This window comes from Salmo salar, chromosome 02 (assembly GCF_965601325.2).
Source record: "Salmo salar chromosome 02, fSalSal1, whole genome shotgun sequence".
NCBI lineage: Eukaryota > Metazoa > Chordata > Actinopteri > Salmoniformes > Salmonidae > Salmo > Salmo salar.
In genome coordinates, this window is record NC_138292.1 from 44,057,954 (window position 1) to 44,076,191 (window position 18,238).

General features: G+C 42.4%; 1 protein-coding gene across 2 annotated transcripts in view; it reads right to left on the reverse strand.

The window, feature by feature from the left end:
* LOC106583543 (myelin basic protein) overlaps positions 1 to 18,238 on the reverse strand; it is a 67,883-nt gene that overhangs the window by 23,446 nt on the left and 26,199 nt on the right. For both annotated transcript variants that reach the window (XR_001323553.3, XR_006761178.2), the window contains exon 3: positions 15,424 to 15,511. The gene's annotated coding sequence lies outside the window, so the exon portion shown is untranslated. The remainder of the gene's footprint in view (positions 1 to 15,423; positions 15,512 to 18,238) is intronic.

Here is an 18,238-nt window from a genome sequence, read left to right on the forward strand (position 1 = left end):
CTCAACCAAACCTGTGTACGCACTTAGAAAAAAGGAGAACCCTTTAAAGAACCCTTTCCGGTTCGAGGTACAACCCTTTCGGGTTCCATGTAGAACCTTTTCCACAGAGGGTTCTACATGGAACCAAAAAGGGTTCTCCTATGGGGACAATGAAAGCGTGTATGTGATATCAGCTTTTACCCAGGACAAAATCGATGATAAAAATGAGTCAGTGGTAGTGCCAATCTTCATTATTCCAGCATGCACCTCAACTCTTCTGTCAACACCGGCCAATACTTTTCGCACTGATCTGTTTACTGGCAAAGAGCTCTCTCTCTCTCTCTCTCAAGAAGTGTTAGGTAACAACAGCACAGAGCAGGCAGATACAGCATCAACAGGTTGCTAATGATCAGTGTGTGTGTGCGTATGTACAGGGACCTTGCCTTGCCATCTCCTAGACAAGACAGCTGTTAGCTGTGTGGATGTGGGCTAACGTAGCCTCCATTTACAGTATGCCCATAGAATACACTAGTTAGTTTCCTCTCCCACCACCATTGTCCTGGCAAACTTAAACGGAAAAGGAGTAAATCCAGTCGGTGACAATGGATTTTGTTACGCCCCGAGCACAATCCACCATTATCCTGCTTTAGATGAACATATAAAGTGGGCTTTCGTCTAATTGCTTAATTTCTTCTTGCTTCATCCCATTTCCTCTTTACGTTAGGTTTCATTCTTTAAAGTCTAAGACGTTGGGGGAGGAGGGGTGCTAAGCTGACATATGGAGTTGTTTTAAGACGGCCAAATTACATTTTCAATTTAAGGACCTCTTTAGGTATTAAAAAAATTATAAAAGAATGATTTGATAAAAATATAGATGTTGTCCTTCATTACCAAAGCCCATAGAAAAGCATTGAATAACATATTCATAAAAAAGGAAAGTCAAAAAATGAATCATAACAAACAAGGTTTTTGAAGTGTCTATCCAAAATCTGTCAAGGCAGCTTTAACACTTTTTTCGTTACAACACGATTCCATATGTGTTATTTCATAGTTTTGATGTCTTCACTATTATTCTACAACACAGAAAATAGTAAAAATAAAGAAAAACCCTGTTCTGAGCAGGTGTGTCCAAACTTTTGACTGATATACAGTTGAAGTCGGATGTTTACATACACCTTAGCCAAATACATTTAAACTCAGTTTGTCACTATTCCTGACATTTAATCCTAGTAAAAAATCCCTGCCTTAGGTCAGTTAGGATCACCACTTTACTTTAAGAATGTGAAATGTCAGAATAATAGTAGAGAGAATTATTTATTTCAGCTTTTATATCTTTCTTCACATTCCCAGTGGGTCAGACATTTACATACACTCAATTACAATTTGGTAGCATTGCCTTTAAATTGTTTAACTTGGGTCAAACGTTTCGGGTAGCCTTCCACAAGCTTCCCACAATAAGTTGGGTGAATTTTGGCCAATTCCTCCTGACAGAGCTGGTGTGACTGAGTCAGGTTTGTAGGCCTCCTTGCTCGCACATGCTTTTTCAGTTCTGCTCACAAATTGTCTATGGGATTGAGATCAGGGCTTTATGATGGCCACTCCAATACCTTGACTTGTTGTCCTTAAGCCATTTTGCCACAACTTTGGAAGTATGCTTGGGGTCATTGTCCATTTGAAAGACCCATTTGCGACCAAGTTTGAACTTCCTTAGTGATGTCTTGAGATGTTGCTTCAATATATCCACATAATTTTCCATCCACATGATGCCATCTATTTTGTGAAGTGCACCAGTCCCTCCTGCAGCAAAGCACCCCCACAACATGATGCTGCCACCCCCGTGCTTCACGGTTGGGAGGGTGTTCTTTGGCTTGCAAGCCTCCCCCTTTTTCCTCCAAACATAAGAATGGTCATTATGGCCAAACAGTTCTATTTTTGTTTCATCAGACCAGAGGACATTTCTACAAAAGTACAATTTTTGTCCCCACGTGCAGCTGCAAACCGTAGTCTGGCATTTTATGGCGGGTTTGGAGCAGTGGCTTCTTCCTTACTGAGCGTCCTTTCAGGTTATGTTGATATAGGACTCGTTTTACTGTGGGTATAAATACTTTTGTACCTGTTTCCTAAAGCATCTTCACAAGGTCCTTTGCTGTTGCTCTGGGATTGATCTGCACTTTTCGCACCAAAGTACATTCATCTCTAGGAGACAGAACGCGTCTCCTTCCTGAGTGGTATGACGGCTGCGTGGTCCTATGGTGTTTATACTTGCGTATTATTGTTTGCACAGATGAACGTGGTACCTTCAGGCATTTGGAAATTGCTCCCAAGGATGAACCAGACTTGTGGAGGTCTACAATTTTTTCTGAGATCTTGGCTGATTTCTTTTGATTTTCCCATGATGTCAAGCAAAGAGGCACTGAGTTTGAAGGTAGGCCTTGAAATACATCCACAGGTATACCTCCAATTGACTCAAATGATGTCAATTAGCCAATCAGAAGCTTCTAAAGCCATGACGTCATTTTCTGGAATATTCCAAGCTGTTTAAAGGCACAGTCAACTTACTGTATGTAAACTTCTGACCCACTGGAATTGTGATACAGTGAATTAAAATAATCTGTCTGTAAACAATTGTTGGAAAAATTACTTGTGTCACTTATAAAGTAGGTGTCCTAACCGACTTGCCAAAACTATAGTTTGTTAACAAGACATTTGTGGAGTGGTTTAAAAATGAGTTTTAATGACTCCAACCTAAGTATACACTACCGGTCAAAAGTTTTAGAACACTTACTCATTCAAGGGTTTTTCTTTATTTTTGTATTATTTTCTACATTGTAGAATAACAGTGAAGACATCAAAACTATGAAATAACTACATGGAATCATGTAGTAACCAAAAAAGTGTTAAACAAATCAAAATATACTTTATATTTGAGATTCTTCAAAAAGCCTCCCTTTGCCTTGATGACAGCTTTGCACACTCTTGGCATTCTCTCAACCAGCTTGAGGTGAAATGCATTTCAATTAACAGGTGTGCCTTCTCTTAAAAGTTAATTTGCGGAATTTCTTTCCTTCTTAATGCGTTTGAGCCAATCAGTTGTGTTGTGTCAAGGTAGGGGTGGTATACAGAAGATAGCCCTATTTGGTAAAAGACCAAGTCCATATTATGGCAAGAACAGCTCAAATAAGCAAAGATAAACGACAGTCCATCAGTACTCTAAGACATGAAGGTCAGTCAATCTGGAAAATGTCAAGAACTTTGAAAGTTTCTTCAAGTGCAGTTACAAAAACCAAGTGCTATGATGAAACTGGCTTTCATGAGGACCACCACAGGAAAGGAAGACCCAGAGTTACCTCTGCTGCAGAGGATACATTTATTAGAGTTAATAACCTCAGAAAGTGCAGCCCAAATAAATGCCTCACAGAGTTCAAGTAACAGACACATCTCAACATCAACTGTTCAAAGGAGAGAGTGTGAATCAGGGCTTCATGGTTGAATTGCTGCAAAGAAACCACTACTAAAGGACACCAATAAGAAGAAGAGACTTTCTTCGGCCAAGAAACACGAGCAATGGACATTAGACCGGTGGAAATTTGTCCTGTGGTCTGGAGTCCAAGGCACACTTAACCAGCATGGCTACCACAGCATTCTGTAGCGATACGCCACACCATCCCATCTGGTTCGGGCTTAGTGGGACTATCATCTGTTTTTTAACAGGACAATGACCCAAAGCACACCTCCAGGCTGTGTAAGGGCTATTTTACCAAGAAGGAGAGAGTTAATTGGATTCCTGCATTGATTTCGCTAACAGGTTTTACAGATGGGGGTGTTACCAAGTGAGTGTTTTGCTCAAACATACCTTGGGAATATCTTATACTGCAACTTGTCCATGCTAATTCACAAAATGGTGCAAAAAAAAATTCTCTTAAGCTTTTTGTCCATATATCAAATATGGCTTGATATGACTCTTGTTGTAGATAGTCTTTTTTAACTCAACTGGCATTACAAAAAATACATTCCATTGTATGAGCCACATCAGTTAACATCATTTGAATTCATATTCTACACGACCATGGAAATTGTTGCATCACCGTACCAGGTAGCCATTACGCATGTACCCATGAATTTACCCATGAATTTACTAGTCAAATTGCAACGAAGCTTCATCACGTTGTTCAATACGCTTATCTGACCACTGGCATAATTAACTCATCATCCTGAGTGCTTGTATCAACTGGAGAGTCAGAAAACACCATAAAAACAGACCATCTATACACATCTATATTTACCATCTGCACGAGTATCGACAGGACAGCGAAACTGCTCACTCAATTTCCTGAAGACGCCTTATCGTATCACACAGGTTCACAGAAAGTTCAGAAAGCAATCGTAAAAAGCTGTGTGACTCGCGCTGGCAAGTTTGTTAGGAAAGAAGCATCAGGAAACTGGGGTATTTACAGCTCTATTTGTATGTAAAGCATTTGAATGATCATTTTGGGAATGGGGAAGCAGTGAGCTACACTAGGTCCAAATGCTTTCCCAGAGTGATGTGTGACGGATGTCCAGTCCTTCCTCTACTCTACAATAGCCATCATCCATCCATCACCAGCTGTTCACACACTTCCTAATTGTCCAGCCAGATGGTCAAGGCTAGTTGACATGGACCCTGGACCCACTGATTCACACACGACACACACAATGCATGTAGCCCCATCACTGAATGAATGACTCCACAAGACATTGCCGACCATTCTCAGTTATATGTTATATATTCTCTCTCTCTCTCTCTCTCTCTCTCTCTCTCTCTCTCTCTCTCTCTCTCTCTCTCTCTCTCTCTCTCTCTCTCTCTCTCTCTCTCTCTCTCTCTCTCTCTCTCTCTCTCTCTCTCTCTCTCTCTCTCTCTCTCTCTCTCTCTCTCTCTCTCTCTCTCTCTCTCTCTCTCTCTCTCTCTCTCTCTCTCTCTCTCTCTCTCTCTCTATATATATATATATATATATATATATATATATATATATATATATATTTATGTGGACCCAGGTCCTCCTATACTGTGCCTGTTGACCAGTCCCTCCAATGAAGCACACGCTTGGTCAGATGGATATCAACCAAGTATGTGTCCAAAATGGCACTCTATTGCCTGATAGGAGTCTCTGGCCAGAAGTAGTGCACCAACTTTATGGGTTAGCAATTTCACTGTCAAACTGCTTCTCACATTTGCTTTAGCTTTTCTCACACGCACACAGAGAGAGTGAGAATGAGAATGAGAGGGACAGAGAGTGAGAATGAGAGGGACAGAGAGTGAGAATGAGAGGGACAGAGAGTGAGAATGAGAATGAGAGGGACAGAGAGTGAGAATGAGAGGGACAGACAGACAGACAGACAGACAGACAGACAGACAGACAGACAGACAGACAGACAGACAGACAGACAGACAGACAGACAGACAGACAGACAGACAGACAGACAGGAGAAAAAAGAAAGAAAGAAAGAAAAAAAAAAGAAAGAAAGAAAGAAAGAAAGAAAGAGAAAAAAGAAGGAAAGAGAAAAGAAAGAAAGAAGGAAAGAGAAAAAAGAAAGAAAAAAAGAGAGAAAAAAGAAGGAAAGAGAAAAAAGAAAGAGAAAAAAGAAGGAAAGAGAAAAAAGAAAGAGAAAAAAGAAAGAAAGAAAGAAAAGAGAAAAAAGAGAAGAGAAAATACAGAAAGAAAGACAGAGAGATAAAGACAGAGACAGTGAGAGAATCTGAACAATGGTGTCAAAGCAGAGAACACTGGCCTAGTGATGAATAGTGGCTCTCAACAATCAACCCTTTTGAGTGGCGAGGAGCTCTGCTGTGGCAGTGCCAGGGTCTAGTGCCCGCTGTACCAGCGAGTGGTAGCCCCAGCCACCGAGACAAATGCCTGAGCCATCAGCCTCTTTTATATATGGCCTGACATAAGGCACAGCAAAAGACTGTAGCTAAATAATGGCCAACCCAGCATTTCTAAACATGACCCTAAGCATGATGGAATGTTAATTGATTAATTCCCTCAGGAACCGCACCTGTGTGGAAGCACCTGCTTTCAATATACTGTACTTTGTATCCCTCGTGTATTCAAGTGTTTCCATTATTTTGTCAGTTACCTGTAGATATAAAGAGAGAGCGAGAGAGACAAAACAGAGGAATTCTCTCCCAGTCTATGTTGTTAAAGTGCAAGCAATAAACGAATAAAGTACACAGAGCAGGCCCTGTTTTATGTGGCTCAGGTGTCCAACATCCCTCGCAGTCTTGTCTGATAGACAAGAAAACTTTTAACAGGCCCAGAAGAAAATCTAATTCCCCGGCATGTTGTGGTTCACTTTTCATTTTACATCCTGACCCTTGGAGCTTTTCAATGGAGTTAGTAACGAACAGACCAACGAGCGATCGACGGATGGAGCGATGGAGGGAAGGGAGCCAGGTTGAAAAACAGCAGCACCCACTCATATCCTCTTCTCCTTCAGCCAGAACAGAAGAGCATAGAGCTCTTAACCCAATCAGCCCTGGGACAGACTAATGTAGTCTGCTGCAGCATAGGCAAGGCAGCAGCAGGCCCGTTAGAAAGGCAGAGGACGGGCCAGGTCCCAAATGCAATCAGAACCAAGACGCAAACATGAAATAAGTAATATTTGACTTATGGTGAAATCATTCAATTTTCTTGAAAGAGGCAAGACGGTGGAGATCTTGAACGGAATTGCTCTTTCATAAAAGGTCGAAGACCAATGTCTATTCCTCTATTTTTTTCCCTTCTTTTATATCCAAGACCTTCAGCAATTCATTCCAGTTGCTTTTGAATTCAATTCAATATCTGAATCGAGCTATTTTGACTTTCCCGGGTTTCAAGGTTGACTACTTGAGCACACAGTTTTGGTTTCATAATGTCGGCCCAACAGACTTTAGCCACACTTTCCTTGAGCTTTAAAGAGCAAACGCAGTTCAAGTGGATCGAAAAATATACCCACGTGGTCTGAAACCTTCTCCAGCATGAGAAAACATTCACCTGCAATGGGATTATGCTCAGAGAGCCTCTCACATCCCTATGGCGACCCCTAGGCCTAGACCACCCTGTCCATAGTGAAAGAGAACCACAGCGCCAGCGCCACGAGAGATCTTGATTAGAATCTCCCAGCTACTGTTTGTTTAATTCTATTCCGAGGAGAGGGGACGGGGGGACGGGGGGGGGACGGGGGACGGGGGGGGTAGAGTGACAGACTGACAGGCAGGGAAGAGGGTCAGCTAAGGAAACCCAGACAGGTCAGGAGGATCTGGAGCCAGGGCGGACCCAGACAGACCTGGACTGTGGCTGCAGCCTGAGTGTAGGCCCCGGAGCAGACCTAGGTAACGGAGCCATAATGGCCTTTTAACAGCACACAATGCTGACTGGGGTATGTTTGCTCAGGACTGGAAAACGAGTGCAAAGTCTGTTAACAGAAAGTGTGGCGTGGATACGTTAGAGACCTTAACGCTTGAAAGGCCTCGGCGACCAGAGAGGTTTTCTGATGACAACTCAAAACAGAACAGACCACTAAGCTGGCTCTCACAAACCACTTTAACCATGGCAATTTGGTGGGAAATTCCATATTTTTTACTCTCTGTACCAAGCCGTCAAATTGTTTCGGTCAATGTGCTTGAGAGCAATAATGAATGTTCTTTCCTCTCTCGAAGTTGATGAGAGTTCTAGAAAGAGGCATTTTACAAAATAACAGTGTGCTAACAGCCTGTTAAGAACGGTTTGATATTAACAACACCTGATGAAAATAGCATACCATAAAAGAGCCTGGACTTCAGACTGACACGAGATCAGGATCCACCAAACCTGAACGTTACATACCTGTTGTGTCAGTGCCCTAACAAAGCCCACACTTCTAATATAATAATAACAACAACAATAATAGTAATAATATTGGATAATTTGTCTCATTGACATAAAATCTGTTTTGCAAGAGAGAGCTGTCAATTCAACAATGAAAAGATCAAGCCTCAAAAGCTCGCTCTCTGTCCTTTGGCCGGTGTTGCTTATCTTAATGAATCAAAAAGCCAATCCAGTGATTTTCTCTATATAGGTTGCCACCAGGTGAGTTGCATAAGAACAGCTTTGAAGCACATCCCTATAAAAATTTGATGAGGGCTGCAGGGATAATAATTGCATTCGATGTGTCAGAGTAAGTGTCTCCTTTCTTAATGAGATCAACGACTTTCACCTGCATCGGAACTCTCTCAAATCCCTTAAGACTTTATAGCAGAACCTGAGCCGGGCTAACGTTCCAGTTAAAGGAAGAGTTTCCCCATTTTCAACTTTGTACGGTATAAACAAAAGGGTATCATCCCTCGCCTAATCCCTTCCGCCACCTTCATAAAATCATAATTTGTCACTCGCTGAACGTCACTGGTGGGTGACCATTTTGTGCTTTCCAAAATATGTTTTCCCTCCATCTCAGAATCAGCAAGGTACACCGACAGACAAACGTTTATGTTTAATAATTGACAAGTTGTGTATAGGTTGTTTGTATGTTATTCTAGGATCAGGTGATACTATATCTTACCTCCCCAGGTTAAAACAGGGTTTCCATTAGGTGGGGGGGTTTGAAACAACCGATTTTCGATTGGAGAGCCTAGGCCTACACAGCATTGACCAATGACAAGTGTTTAACTCATGGGACATGAATTGGCTGCAGGTGGATCTCTAGCTATGGATCCATCTAAATGCTGTGCACTGTAACATCCCCAGCTGATAACAAGGTGCATTATTGAGGATGAAAGGATACCTGCCCATAACAGAACATCTCACTGTCAGGTACATGAATACAGACTCACCCGCATCCACACGCACAAATGTGCACAGGGGCGAATGTAAGTAAGAATGTGCAAGCGCCAACCCGCACACACAAACACGCAAACAAACACACTAGATCAGTCAATAATCCCAGTTACATGCCACATCTCATGCTTCTTGACCTGTAGTTAACCTTGTTCCCCAACCCTGAATCCCTCCCTCCGCCCATCTCCTCTCCTCCACACACACACCCCAACCAGATCACTCCATCGCACAAACAGGCTGCGAGAGACACAGAGAAAATGGCTTTTCTATTGATCTGGTGCTCATTGTAACCAAGGCACACTGAGCTTTCATCTCTTGTTCTGCTACTTGGGGGCACTCTCTACCTTCCCTCTCTCTCCCCCTGCTCTCTCTCTCTCTCTGTTTCTCTCCTCCCTCAGTCTCCCCGCTTTCTCTCACTTCCTTCGCTTCCCTCATTCCTGGCCTCTTTCTCTCTCTCGGTCTCCCTGCCCAATCTCCCTTCCCGCTCTAACGTACAGCTCTCTCTTACCTGGTTCTCTTTGTGTTCTCTACCTTCTCTCCCTCTTCCCCCTCTGTCTTCCCTCCCTCCCTTACTCATCTTCTCCTCCCTCTCTCAATGGAGACGTGACGAAAGCCGTAAGACCTTCCTTTGCACTGTGCCACATGACAAGCACTAGGGTCATCATTACCCTTACAGAATAACCGGCAGGGGCCTTCTCTGCCCCCTGCCTACCTCACACCTCTCCCCATTAATTAGTGTTGTCTTTGTGTCTCCATGTCTATAGTGATCAGAGGCAGTGGTGCGCCACAGGGGTCAGCTTTGAGCTGCTTGTTTGTTGTTCGGCTCCCAGTCGATACGGTGTTCCAGGGGTGTGCTCATGTGCAGGAACACAAAGAACATTTCTCCAACGCCACGGGTGCAACAGCCAGACCTCAGCTCTTTTAATCAGAACTGATAAAAGGTGAAAAAGGGGGAGAGAATGACCGTTTGCTGTTCAAATCACAGAGTGTCTGGTGTGTTGTGACTGAGACTTTTGATTCAGGATTTATGAGAGGATCAATTAGATGTTGATATTCTAATCGGATTGTGTCTGGTTAAACTGAAATATGTTGACGCTACCTTAAATTCGCATTTTTCAATTGATCGATAGGTGCAGCCATTGTACGAGGGATAAAGAAGGGGTTTCTCAAAACATATTGTTTTATCTTGAGATGAATATGTACAGTTGAAGTCGGAAGTTTACATCTTAGCCAAATACATTTAAACTCAGTTTTTCACAATTCCTGACATTTAATCCTAGTAAAAATTCCCTGTCTTAGGTCAGTTAGGATCACCACTTTATTTTAAGAATGTGAAATATCAGAAAAATAGTAGAGAGAATGATTTATTTTCGCTTTTATTTCTTTCATCACATTCCCAGTGGGTCAGAAGTTTGCATACAATCAATTAGTATTTGGTAGCATTGCCTTTAAATTGCTTAACTTGGGTCAAACGTTTCAGGTAGCCTTCCACAAGCTTCCCACAATAAGTTGGGTGAATTTTGGTCCATTCCTCCTGACATAGCTGGTGTAACTGAGTCAGGTTCATAGGCCTCCTTGCTCGCACACGCTTTTTCAGTTCTGCACACAATTTTTCTATGGGATTGAGGTCAGGGCTTTGTGATGGCCACTTCAATACCTTGACTGTGTTGTCCTTAAGCCATTTTGCCACAACTTTGGAAGTATGCTTGGGGTCATTGGACATTTCTCCAAAAAGTACAATCTTTGTCCCCATGTGCAGTTGCAAACCGTTGTCTGGCTTTTTTATGGCGGGTTTGGAGCAGTGGCTTCTTCCTTACTGAGCGTCCTTTCAGGTTATGTCGATATAGGACTCGTTTTACTGTGGATGTAGATACTTTTGTACCGGTTTCCTCCAGCATCTTCACAAGGCCCTTTGCTGTTTTTCTGGGATTGATTTGCCCTTTTCGCACCAAAATACGTTCATCTCTAGGAGACAGAATGAGTCTCCTTCCTGTGCGGTATGACGGCGGCGCGGTCCCATGGTGTTTATACTTGCGTACTATTGTTTGTGCAAATTAACGTGCTACCTTCAGGCGTTTGAAAATTGCTCCCAAGGATGAACCAGACTTGTGGAGGTCTACAATTATTTTTCAGAGGTCTTGGCTGATTTCTTTTGATTTTCCCATGATGTCAAGCAAAGAGGCACTGAGTTTGAAGGTAGGCCTTGAAATACATCCACAGGTACACCTCCAATTGACTCAAATGATGTCAATTAGCCTATCAGAAACTCCTAAAGCCATGACATAATTTTCGGGAATTTTCCAAGCTGTTTAAAAGTCACAATCAACTTAGTGTATGTAAACTTCTGACCCACTGGAATTGTGATACAGTGAATTATAAGTGAAATAATCTGTCTGTAAACAATTGTTGGAAAAATGACTTGTGTCATGCACAAAGTAGATGTTCTAACTGACTTGCCTAAACTATAGGTTTGTTAACAAGAAATGTATGGAGTGGTTGAAAAACGAGTTTTAATGATTCCAACCTAAGTGTATGTAAAACTTCTCACTTCAACTGTATGAGTGAGTGAAGCAGACTTAGATTTTCTACATTGAAAGATACACTACATCACAAAAAGTATGTGGACACCCCTTCAAATTAGTGGATTTGGCTATTTCAGCCATGCCCGTTGCTGATAGGTGTATAAAATTGAGCACACAGCCATGCAATCTCCATAGACACACATTGGCAGTAGAATGGCCCGTACTGAAGAGCTCAGTGACTTTTAACGTGGCACGTTTCCAACAAGTCAATTTGTAACATTTCTGCCCTGCTAGAGCTCCCCGGTCAACTGCAAGTGTAAGTAAGTGTAAGTAAGTGTAACTGTAAGTGCTGTTATTGTGAAGTGGAAACGTCTAGGAGCAACAACGGCTGAACTGTGAAGTGGTAGGCCACACAAGCTCACAGAACGGGACCACCGAGTGCTGAAGCGGGTAGCGTGTGAAAAATCATGTGTCCTTGGTTGCAACACTCCCTAAAGAGTTCCAAACTGCCTCTGGAAGCAAAGTCAGCACAAGTACTGTTCGTTGGGAGCTTCATGAAATGCGTTTCCATGGCCGAGCAGCCGCACACAAGCCTAAGATCACCATGCGCAATGCCAAGTGTCAGTTGGAGTGGTGTAAAGCTCGCTGCCATTGGACTCTGGAGCAGTGGAAATGCGTTCTCTGGAGTGATGAATCTGGGTTTGGCAGATGCCAGGAGAACGCTACCTGCCCCAATGCATAGTGCCAACTGTATATTTTGGTGGAGGAGGAATAATGGTCTGGGGCTGGTTTCATGGTTCGGGCTAGGCCCCTTAGTTCCAGTGAAGGGAAATATTAACGCTAAAGCATACAATGACATTCTAGACAATTTTGTGCTTCCAACTTTGTGGCAACAGTTTGGGTAAGGCACTTTCCTGTTTCAGCATGACAATGCACCTGTGCACAAAGGTCCATACAGAAATGGTTTGTTAAGATCGGTGTGGAAGAGCTTGACTGGCCTGCACAGAGCACTGACCTCAAGCCCATTGATCACCTTTGGAATTGGAACGCCGACTGCAAGTCAGGCCTAATCGCCCAACATCAATGCCGACCTCACTAATGCTCTTGAAGCTGAATGGAAGCGACGTTACAATATCTAGTGGAAAGCCTTCCCAGAAGAGTGGAGGCTGTTATAGCAGAAAAGGGGGGACCAACCCCATATTAATGCCCATGATTTTGGAACGAGATGTTCGACAAGCAGGTCTTTGGCCATGTAGTGTAGGTTGAACAAAAAGATTGGACAAACCTACACATTCCAGGGTTTTTCTTTATTTCAATTAACAGGTGTGCCTTGTTAAAAGTTAATTTGTGGAATTTACTTCCTTCTTTAATGTGTTTGAGCCAATCAGTTTTGACAAGGTAGGGATGGTATACAGAAGATAGCCCTATTTGGTAAAAGACCAAGTCCATATTATGGCAAGAACAGCTCAAAAAAGCGAACATAAACGACAGTCCATCATTACTTGAAGACATGAAAGTCACTCAATCCGGAAAATTTCAAGAACTTTGAATGTTTTTCAAGTGCAATCGCAAAAACCATCAAGTGCTATGATGAAATTGGCTCTCATGAGGACCGCCACAGGAAAGGAAGGCCCAGAGTTACCTCTGCTGCAGAGGATACATTTTTTAAAATGTTAAATTTAACCTTTAACTAGGCAAGTCAGTGAAGAACACATTCTTATTTACAATGACGGCCTACAATGGCAAAACCCGGACGACGCTGGGCCAATTGTGCGCCGCCCTATGGGACTCCCAATCACAGTCAGTTGTGATACAGCCTGGAATCAAACCAGGGAGTCTCTAGTGACACTTCTAGCACTGAGATGAAGTGCCTTAGTTGGGCTCCCGAGTGTTGCAGCGGTCTAAGGTTAAGTTCATTAGGGTTACCAGCCTCAGAAATTGCAGCCCAAATAAAAATAAGTTCAAGAAACAGACACATCTCAACATCAACTTTTCAGAGGAGACAGTGTGAATCAGGCCTTCATGGTCGAATTGCTGCAAAGACACCAATAAGAAGAAGAGACTTGCTTGGACCATTAAACACGATCAATAGACATTAGACTGGTGGAAATCTGTCCTTTGGTCTGATGAGTCCAAATGTGAGATTTTTGGTTCTGTGTCTTTGTGAGACGCAGAGTAGGTGAACGGATGATCTCTGCATGTGTTGTTCCCACCGTGAAGCATGGAGGAGGAGGTATGATGGTGCATTGCTGGTGACACTGTCTGTGATTTATTTAGAATTCAAGGCACACTTAACCAGCATGGCTACCACATTATTCTGCAGCGATACGCCATCCCATCTGGTTTGCACTTAGTGGGACTAGCATTTGTTTTTCAACAGGACAATGACCCAACACACCTTCGGGCTGTGTAAGGGTTATTTGACCAAGAAGGAGAGTGATAGAATGCTGCATCAGATGACCTGGCTTCCACAATCATCCGACCTCAACAGAATTGAGATGGTTTGGGATGAGTTGGACCGCAGAGTGAAGGAAAAGCAGCCAACAAGTGCTCAGCATATATGGGAACTCCTTCAAGACTGTTGGAAAAGCATTCCTCGTGAAGCTGGTTGAGAGAATACCAAACGTGTGTAAAGCTGTCATCAAGGCAAAGGGTGGCTACTTTGAAGAATCTAAAATCCAAAATATATTTTAATTTGTTTAAAAATGTACTACATTCCATATGTGTTATTTCATAGTTTTGATGTCTTCACTACTTTTCTACAATGTAGAAAATAGTAAAAATAAAGAAAAACCCTTGAATAAATAGGTGTGTCCAAACTTTTGACTGGTACTGTATGTCCAAACAATTTGATATAGAACACTTCATGGGAAACCTCATCTGCATGTATAATGTAAATGAACTCACATCAGCATTTCTAAAGTGCACGGTTTGCCTCATTACTGGCATATGACATGGTACTGTAATGATTATTGAATGGTAATGATCAGTTGGTAGATCATGGCACTTGCAATGCCAGGGTTGTGGGTTCGATTCCCACGGGACCAGTATGAAAAAAGTATGAAAATGTATGCAGTCACTACTGTAAGTCGCTCTGGATAAGAGCGTCTGCTAAATGACTAAAATGTAAATGTAAATGTAAATGGTAGCCATCTCCATCACTGTAGAGAAATCACAGAGTAGCCAAACAGCTAGGACTCTCAGCCAGCTTTCTGTGGCTCTGCTATAACACAATGGATTCTGCCCTCACCTGTTAGGTTAGAGTACTACGTTTAGGGCACAATCATCTTTTTATAAATTTCTTGTATTTCTACACTTCTTATTTGTCTAGTCAAACCCTGGGATGCATCCGCAATGTACACAAAATGTGCAAAGCTCTCAATTCACTGTTAGAGCAGACAATCAAAGTAGCCTAGAGGAGTAGAGAATGAAAAACAACCTTCATTTACAGGTTGACAGAGTGTGGAGGGAGGGAACAGGGGATGTAGCACTCTTTCCATTACCAGGTTGGGTCACACCCATCACCATTAGCAATGAATCCCTGGGCCACGGATACCTTGTCATCACCCGGGTTCCTTCACTGAAAGATACTCTGCATTGAGAGATGGGCTGCATGTGTGTTGTGCTGTTAAGAAGCACTGCTTTTTTTCTGCAGCTGAAAAGGTTCAGCTTTTTCTGCAGCTGAAAAACTCTGTCTAAATCATTTAAGAGCATTGCTTGAAGTGGACCAGTGCTGACTGGTATAGAGTACCAGCAATTCAAATTGTCTGCTTTAGTACCAGAACCCCTTGCAAAATATTGGCACCCAAGAGTACCGGCACCCAAAATGAGTACCGTCACCTATTTTTATTCCACTTGAAGCAATGTTTAAAAGAGCTTTCGGGTGAGGGGCTCTCAGATAAGGCATTTAGGGAACCCTTTTTACTACAACCTTTAATCATTATGAAGCAACAGCAGTGTAGCATAATCACGACAACCCTTTCCATCTTTTGTAACTGTATGTATTATGGCTGAATTTGCTTTGTGTCTGCGTGTTCTTTACCAAAAATTACTAAAACTAAAACGGCTGAAATAAATGTTAAAAAACTCCTTACCAAAGACCTCGTCTTGTGATTCGGGTTCTGCCATGGTCTCACCAATGGGTGCGGGTTCTATGGTCTGTTCTGCTTCTGGTGACGAAGGCTTTTAAAAGAGAGAGAGCACAAACAGAAAGAGGTGAGCTGAGATACCATGGCAACAGAGCAGAGAGGCTTTTCATTATCAGCCACATGGAGCCGAATCTGATATTTGTTTAGAAGCTTACCTGAATTATCGCAGCACACAAAAGTCAGGCACATTTGCAGTATTTTGGGGACGTGCATATTATCATAAAAGCATTGCTAAATGCATTAACCCCCCTCTCCTCTAGACACTTACACACCCACACACCTACGCCATCACGTGCATGTACACAGTGTACAAAACATTAAGAACACCTTCCTAATATTGTTTTGCACCACCCCCTTTTGCCCTCAGAACAGCCTCAATTCGTTGGGGCATGGACTCTACAAGGTGTCGAAAGCCTTCCACAGGGATGCTGGCCCATGTTGACTCCAATGCTTCCCACAGTTGTGCCAAGTTGGCTGGATATCCTTCGGGTAGTGAACCACTCTTGATACACACAGGAAACTGTTGAGCGTGAAAAAGCCAGCAGCATTGCAGTTCTTGACACACTCAAACCGGTGTGCCTGGCACCTACTACCATACCCCGTTCAAAGGCACTTAAATATTTTTTCTTGCCCATTCACCCTCTGAATGGCACACATACACAATCAATGTCTCAATTGTCTCAAAGCATAAAAATCCTTATTTAACCGGTCTCCTCCCCTTCATCTACACTGATTGAAGTGGATTTAACAAGTGGCATAAATAAGGGATCATACATAGCTTTCACCTGGATTCACCTGTTAAGTCTATGTCATGGAAAGAGCAGGTGTCCTTAATGTTTTGTACACTCAGTGTAAATGCACACACAAACACAAAAACGCACGTGCAAACACACACATACGCACACATGCACGCACACACACGTCAACAAAAAAATATTAGAAATATAGAAAATTGTCCCTCTGAGAAAAGCTTATGGTGTGTTCAGAATATTATGGTGACTCAGCTGGACTGAGATTGTGTTCTTTTTCAAGCATACCTTGAAGTTAATAGCGTCTTACGTATCCCGTTCCATGAATTCCAATTAAAACGTACCATTATCTGAGCACTGGTGGTACATTAACTTTACTTTGAATCTTACAATATACTGTATTATTTCCCATTATTCACCATTCGAAACATTTTGAAATCCCCTTTCCAGTCACATTTCCCATCTCCTTCCAAAAAGATAATACACCTCCTCTCTTCTCTGACTGCTTTTTTTATCACAAACCATGGGGGACTTTAAAAACGTGGCTACTTCTACAAAGTGGGCCATGCAGCCACGAGTGGCAGCCTGCTTGTCACCGTCCGCAGGTAGGAGCTGACGACGTGACTTTGCACCTGCTTATCATAATAGAGGGATGATATTTCCATCTTGTTGAGAAGAGCATCCCAGAGGGAAAGGACAGACGGAGGGACGGAGGGAAGCAGCACAGCTACACAGAACGAGATAAGACCAGCCACTCGCACCACAATGAAGGGGGAATCAAATTCAACTTTGCGAGGAGGGCCGAGGCGGAGGTTAATGCTAAATCAAGCAGCATAATAGCTACTCTTGCTGCAGAAACAGGTAAGACTGGGAGAATATGCAATCTCAACCAGAATCTGTCTGTTCTCTATAGCCAATGGGGTTCTTCATATAAAGCATGCCTATCTGTTTCTCCAAGGTTAGGCCTATCGGTCCTATAATTCTTGAAATGCTACCTTTTGAAAATGTCTGTATCTGATTTCAATTGGATGGGCTTTCGAATGGATGTATATAAAAAGATGAGCTGGTTCTCCTTTTTTCCATTTGTAGTGTCCAAAAGCTTTCTAAGCTCTTATAGTCTGGGGGGATTTGGAGTGTAGTGATTGAAGTAGGGTTACAAAGGTTCGGAAACTTTCCGGAAATTTGCCATGGGAAGTTAAGCCCGAGAATTTTGCTTAAATTCATCAAAAAATGTTAGCTTATAACAGTGAACCTTTTTTTGTGGGATTCACATAAGGCAATTCTAGGTCTTGTGACATATTCTGGTTAAACTATCCCCAATTCAATGGAATTGCAACTCTCTGCATGCACAGTGAATTCTTCCATCACATGTACAGCTGATTCTCAAGATCTTGCACACTAATGAGATGCTATTGAGCCCACACTACTACACTGTCTGAGCAAGGACTACGTGCTTTCTGGTAAGTTTTGATTACAATACTGGGTGGGGTGAATGTATTTTATATGACATACAGGATGTTTTGTTAACTAGTAAATAGTAGCTTACAGCCAAGTGTGTTTAAATCATTTCTAACTTGTTTAACAATTTCTGCTAGTTAGTTTTTGCTACCATGTGGGTTTTAGCTTGCTTGAGCCTGCTAACTGAGGAGGGTTAATTCACCTGTTCCCATACAGGTTTCATTTTAAAACATGGATCTTACAAAGAAGTTGTTTAAAGGAGTTGTTTAATCTAACTGCTGTGTACATTTGCAAATACTGTGCCAAATCATTTGTGAAGAATGCAACAAAGAAGCAGAATCATCTGGCCAAGTGCATAAAGTTCCCTCAGCGCTCACAACAAGTAACCTCTGACAAAAGTCCCTGTACTTCTATTCAAGGGGAAAATGATGAATCAGACACCTTATCGATATCAACAGCTCATGGTCCTCCTGGAATCAGAAGTTTTTTTTGACTCAATGGAGGAACGTAGTCAGAGAAATGCTGATGAATGGCTTGATCGAGCCGTGTATGCA